The sequence below is a fragment of the Herpailurus yagouaroundi genome, unplaced genomic scaffold (genome assembly GCF_014898765.1).
Source record: "Herpailurus yagouaroundi ecotype Mexico unplaced genomic scaffold, PumYag 197, whole genome shotgun sequence".
In the NCBI taxonomy this organism is placed as follows: domain Eukaryota; kingdom Metazoa; phylum Chordata; class Mammalia; order Carnivora; family Felidae; genus Herpailurus; species Herpailurus yagouaroundi.
The window spans coordinates 3,173,118-3,179,526 of NW_024412428.1; positions in this window are offsets into that span (position 1 = coordinate 3,173,118).

Genomic DNA, 6,409 nt, shown 5'->3' on the forward strand with positions numbered 1-6,409 from the left:
GGTTGATTTAAAAAATCACTTGTTAGCCTTTTCTCCCGTCTCTCCCCCTCCCTGTGCACCTTCCCCGCGCCCACAGCTTTCCTGTTCAGAGGGCCCTCTTCCATTCTTCGGTGTCTAACTTGTCTGCCCTTGTCAATCAGCTGTCAGGAGGATTAACTGGGAGATAAATTAATTTCTAATCTATAAATAACTCTACCAAAACCCAGCACATTCCCCCCTGGCTCCCCACAGCTGGATCTCAGAATGTCACAGACACCAAAACAGTCTGATGATGCTGGAACTTAATTGAAACCTCTGTGGAAATAATGATCTGAAAAACAATTCATTTTCACGGAATGAAACTTGCTGAAGTCACATTCTAAAAATGACTCCTATAATATTTCTAGATTTTTATTCTCAGAAACCAATACCCGATACCTATAAGGTGATGCTAAGCAACTTCACCTTTCTGGTAAGGCTTTGTAAACATCGATTCTTTACGTAGTTTGTTTAGCGTGATGCTGATTAGGTTAGATTGACTGCATATAAATTTGGAATATATATTTTACTATTTAATCTTTACGACATCGTTACCGATATCTTCATTGGAAACATTGATTAGTGGTCTTTGTTGTTTTTGTTACAAGTCTTCTTTCATAATATGTCTTTTGGGTAGCTTGAAGTAGGATTTTCCCAGATCACTCTCAGTAGTGATCGTAGCAAGAGTCTTTTTGGTAAGTTATCAGTCGCCAGCAATAGTTAGGGCTGGTAAGTATTACAGACTTCATTTAAAACCTAAATCTCAGATCGAAATCTGTCACACATACATTCGTTACAAAATAGACACGGAACAGTTCTATGGCCAGTTCTGTAAGTTACCTCAAGTCCACAGCACCTTCCACAAAGTTCCACCCAAAACAAATGTGACAATATTCCCTTTGTAGAACTGTGCTAATCATATAGCTCATGGATTATCTTCCAAATCAGTGACTGAACATGAGACCACTTAGCAGCCCTATCCAAAGCTCCACTTCTAGGCTACTTGACTCTCACCATTCTAGTGTCCTCATGTGCTTATGCAAGTGTGCTCAACATGTTCCTAGCCAATTTATAGATCTTAAAACGTTGTGAATTTCACTGGTCAACGCGATTTCCATAACCATTCTGCTAACCAACAAGCCACACTTTTCATCAAAGAAACCCATTTCTAACACGCATGATGCTCACTTACTGGCTGCATATGGAGACAGTGGAAGCCCTACGGTAGCTACTTCTCAAACGTGGTGCTTCAGGGAGGGAAGGAACAGTGTAGGGGACCGGGGGAAAAAGCCAGACTTCTCTAATTACCCCTTGATTTATAGACCTGACACTGAAATTGTGACACTGACTTACATATTCAGTAAAAAACACCAAAAAAGAACCTGCCAAGCAACCTTAACTTGTTCTCAGTAACCATGGTGCTGATAACACAATTGGTGCTAGCACCCTGAAACTGCCATTATCCTGTGTGAGCCAACGATGCCAGTTTTCATTACACATCCAACAAGAACGTTTGCATAGTGTACCACAAGTCGTGTACCAGACTATTCACAGAGTCGAAAGGGGGAAACAAGACAAAAGTCCATCAGCAGTAAAACAAACTGTGTTCTAACTCTTCAATTGTGACCCAAAGCAACAAAAATGAACTGCTGCTAAATGCAACAACAGAAATGAGGTTCGTAAACAATAATGTTCAGGGGAAGCCAAACACAAATCTATGTATCTCTGTATCTATATCTCTAAGCATCTATCTATCTATCTATCCACCTATCCACCTATCTATCTATCATTTGTCCATCACAGGATTTCATTTAAAGTCCCCAAGACAGGCGAACCTAAACTTTTTTTCTTGTTAGATATCAAGACAGGGGTTAGCACTGAGTAAGAAGGAGGGAGCCATACCGAGAGGGAGCACGAATGAGTTCACTTGAGTGCTAATAAATTTCTGGTTTTTTTGGTCTGAATGTTGGGCATGTGGACATTCACAAAGTGACAACTCACTGAGTTTTTACATTTATGCCCTGTGCTCTTTTCTGTATTTTGTTTTATTTAAAATTCCTTTTAAGGAAATGGCTGCATTCATTTACACTTGAAAACGTTCAAGTTTGATTTAAAATTTTATTTAAAAGAGACGTTTGATTTTAAAACCAAATTATTCGAGATTTTAAGACAGAATCCACAATATTATCAGTCCGTGCCCCAGCTTCACAATGCACTGTGTTACACTTCTGGATGTCTACTTAGATAATATGATTATTTAATTTAATAACTTGATAATAACAGTCATGTGCAAAATTTGCCATAGCTTACAGCCAATACAGAATAGAAAAATGAAAGAGATAGTAAACAATAAAATAGGAAGAATGAACGTTGGCTGAGTTTACTGTTGGAAGAGTAAGCTGTAGGAGTCTGGTTCACATAAAGGATGTTCTACCCTGGACCTGTAACTCGTAGACATATCTTGGCAATTTTACCCTTTATTCCTAGGAAAATAAATGAATAAAATACTAAGAATGTTAAGAGAAAGGACTTTCCAAATGTCCATTAAACGGAGCAAAGACGCTGCTCAGAGACTCTGAGGCACCGGGTCTCCCATTTTTCCCTTGATGAAAATGCCACCTTTCTGACTTTAGGTTTGGTTCAAGAAGCGGGTAACTTTATTTACCCTAGAAGGTAAATGTCACGTAGACAGCGGCCATCAGTTCTTCCTGAATAGTGCAGAAAACCCACGTTGAAAGGATCACGGCACAGCTCAGAATAAAGTTTCGCCATTCCGGCAACATCCCACCTGTCCCAGACGTCCAGTCCCTCGCATGTGTGCTGCCACCTCTATTCCAAACATGGCTCCTGGCACCTGGGCAGTGACCGTCAGGAGACGGTGTGCTGAGCCACAGTGCAGATGCCCGCAGTCAGCCATGGCCACAACAAACCGAGCCTTGACCAAAACTCACACAGCGGAGAATGTGTATTGACAAGGCCTTATCATCTTGCTGTTGCTCTAAGGGACCCACGGAAACAAAACACGGTATTTGGCCAGTTGTTCACGACCTGGTTGACCACCAATTATTTCTCACATGGGTTCATGTGGTAGCTCTTCTTCCATCATAGATGAACACGGTTCCTACTCACAGTGACAATTACCCAGGGAATCCCCAGTTGAGGGAGTAAGGTCAAGCTCATCGTCAGCTCAATGGTGGACTACGAAACACACACCACCCCATATGCAGACAGTAGTGGGCACTTCAGCAATTGTTTTCTCTTTGCATTGTTAAGACATGCTACTGATGAAATTACCTATAATTGTGATCTTGGTAGTTATGGAAATTTCAATGGAAATGAAGGGTGGGATTATTGCCGAAACCCTGCCAACGCATTTCTTTTTTTCCTGGCTGAATTCAAGGCTCTGGTGGAATTGCTTTCTGGGATGAATGGTGGCACAGGATACCAAGGTGAAGGGTAAATTCACACCTTGACATAATACAGTGTTAATCAGTGTGGGAAAAGGAAAGACATTTCTTTGTTTTAAATTATCTTGAATGGTTGGAAAATTGGTTTCATAATAATAGACAGGCACACTAACATTAGTACTCTGGAGATGTCTATGCAGATGAACTGACTAGAATGAAACTCTGAAAATGCTAACAGTGGTTGTATTAGGTTAGTGGATATTGAAATTTGTTTCTATGTCTGTATTTTCCAAATGCGTTAGAAGATTAACTTATTTTAATGATTTAAAAAGTAAATATTTAGTAGGTATTATATATAAAAATATATTCTAAGAATAATGGAATGAAAATCACACATATATCTATACACCCACATATGTAAATATAAAAATATATAGTTAGATAATTAGTAGGTTATGATCTTTTCACCTGAATGGTAGAAAAGCAGGCAACCTTTTATACATGAACAGATAGAATTAGTATCTTAATTTTAATGATATCTTTCTGAGAGTCATTTTAGCTTTTGTTTCAATTATTATTCAATTTTGTTCAATTATTTATATGAATATAATTGCTTCACCTACCCATCTTCGAGGGATGGATATCTTCTAACATTATATTGATGCTAATGTTATCTGCTAACATTATATTGGTGCTTCATGTTATGTCTGGGGAATTTCATTGAATTTAGTTGCATTTTTAAGTTTTACATTGTTTAAAAATATGTAGTAGAATGATTCATTTCCCAATAATGTATAGATCGAATTCCAAAAATTCAAATTATATCTCACGCAATGGTTTAATAGTAGGAAGTTGTTAACTAGTAATTTGCTTTTTCAAAAGTACTGGAAACCTATCCCCTTATTTAACATTCAGGAAGCAAAGTAAAGACTAAAAAAGAGAAATGCTTGACTTCACACACCCAAGGTAATATTTAGTCGCATATTCTTCAAACTTCCAACCTTCGCACTCACTGAGAGGGGCATACCTATTTTTTAGATAAAAGTTATTACTCTACAAGACTGCTTAATATTTGTCTTTTTTTTTTAAGTTTATTTATTTATTGAGAGAGAGAGAGAGAGACAGAGAGGAAGAGAGAGAGAAAAGCAGGGGAGGGGCAGAGAGAGAGAGAATCCCAAGCAGATTCTGCACTGGCAGCACAGAGCCCAATGCAAGGCTCAAACTCACGAACCTTGGGATCATGTCCTGAGCCAAAACCAAGAGTTGGATGCTTAACCAACTGAGCCACCCTGGTACCCCTTTGTCTTTTTTATCAACAATACATCATGGACACATTCTTAAGTCAACATAAACTGACCTCATAGTTTTAATGACTGACTCATGTTCCGCTGAACAGTTATATAATAATTTATTTAACCAATGTCTTATTGATTAGAAATTACAGTCCTTTACTAATTTTCACTACAACTCACAACATTATGACAATCTCGAAGTTCATCTGTGCAACACTGTCTAAATGTTATTTTAAGAAAAATTTGTAGTAGCAGAATCATTGTTCCAAATGAGCCTATAGTGCTTAAAAGTTATTGATGGATAGTTTGATTTGTCTTCCAAAAATCTTGTGCCAAAAGAAAACTCTCATTAGCAGTTTATGAGATTGTCATTTATCAAAAACCTTTATAACGTTGAACGCTATATGTTTTTTTAAATGTTTGCCAATCTGAAGAATAGATATCTTGTTTTTATCATCACTTTGTTATTTATTAAATGATGGAATATTTTCCTTACAGCTGTTGACCATTATGTTTCTCTGTGTATGTATTGCCTATTTGTGTCCTTTACTGTTATATGAATAGCTTACAATTTAATTTAATTTAATTTAATTTAATTTAATTTAATTTCCATTATTAGCTTCATTCTTTAAAAATCCCAAGTTCATAGGACAATATTTCTCAGTGAGGCACCACTGGCACTCAGAAAAAGACAAGTCTTCATTCAGAAGAATCGTCTACATACTTCAGGATATTAATTGCACAAGGACCCTAAATGCCACCAGTGCTCCAGGCTGCCTAACAACCAAAACGTCCCCACTTATTTCCAGATACCCCCCCAAGAAAGCAACAGTACTGCCCCTCTGGTTGAAAATTATTTAACTGGATATCTCTGCTTTCCTTTTACTCCTAATTTCTAGTATCATCCCAGCTGTATTGACCATTGTAAACAGTATTCTTATCATTACCTTTTAGCTGCCTGTGAACATTTGGGTACATTATCAAATTTCACCTTATGGCTCAGTACAAAAATAAACTCAAATTACATTAAAGACCTAAATGTGAGACCTAAATCCATAAAACTCCTAGGAGACAGCACAGGCAGCAATTACTCTGACATTGGCCATAGTAACTGTTTCCAGATACGTCTCCTGAGGCAAGGGAAACAAAAGCAAAAACTCAACTATTGGAATTGCATCAACATAAGGAGCTTTTGCACAGCAAAGGAAACCATCAACAAGACAAAATAGCAACCTACTGAAGGGGAGAAGATATTGGCAAATGATCTATCCAGTAAGGGGTTAAGATCCAAAATATATAAAGAGCTTTAAAAACACAACACCAAAAAACAAAAAAGAAATCAATCTGCTTAAAAAATGGGCAGTGGAACCGAACATTCTTCCAAAGACCAACAGACACACGAAAAGATGCTCAACATCACTAATCATCAGGGAAACGCAAATCAAAACGGCAATGGGCTGTCACTTTACACATGTTAGGATGGCTGAAATGAACAAGCCAAGAAATAGTAAATGTTGGTGAGGCCTTGGAGAAAGCGAAATCCTGGCGCACTGTTGATGGGAATGAAGACTGGTGCAACTCCTGTGGAAAACAGTATAGAGTTTCCTCAAAAAATTAAAAATAGAAATGCCATATGATCCAAAGACAAGAAATACCATACGATCGGGTCATTCCAAATTTCCCCAAGAAAAG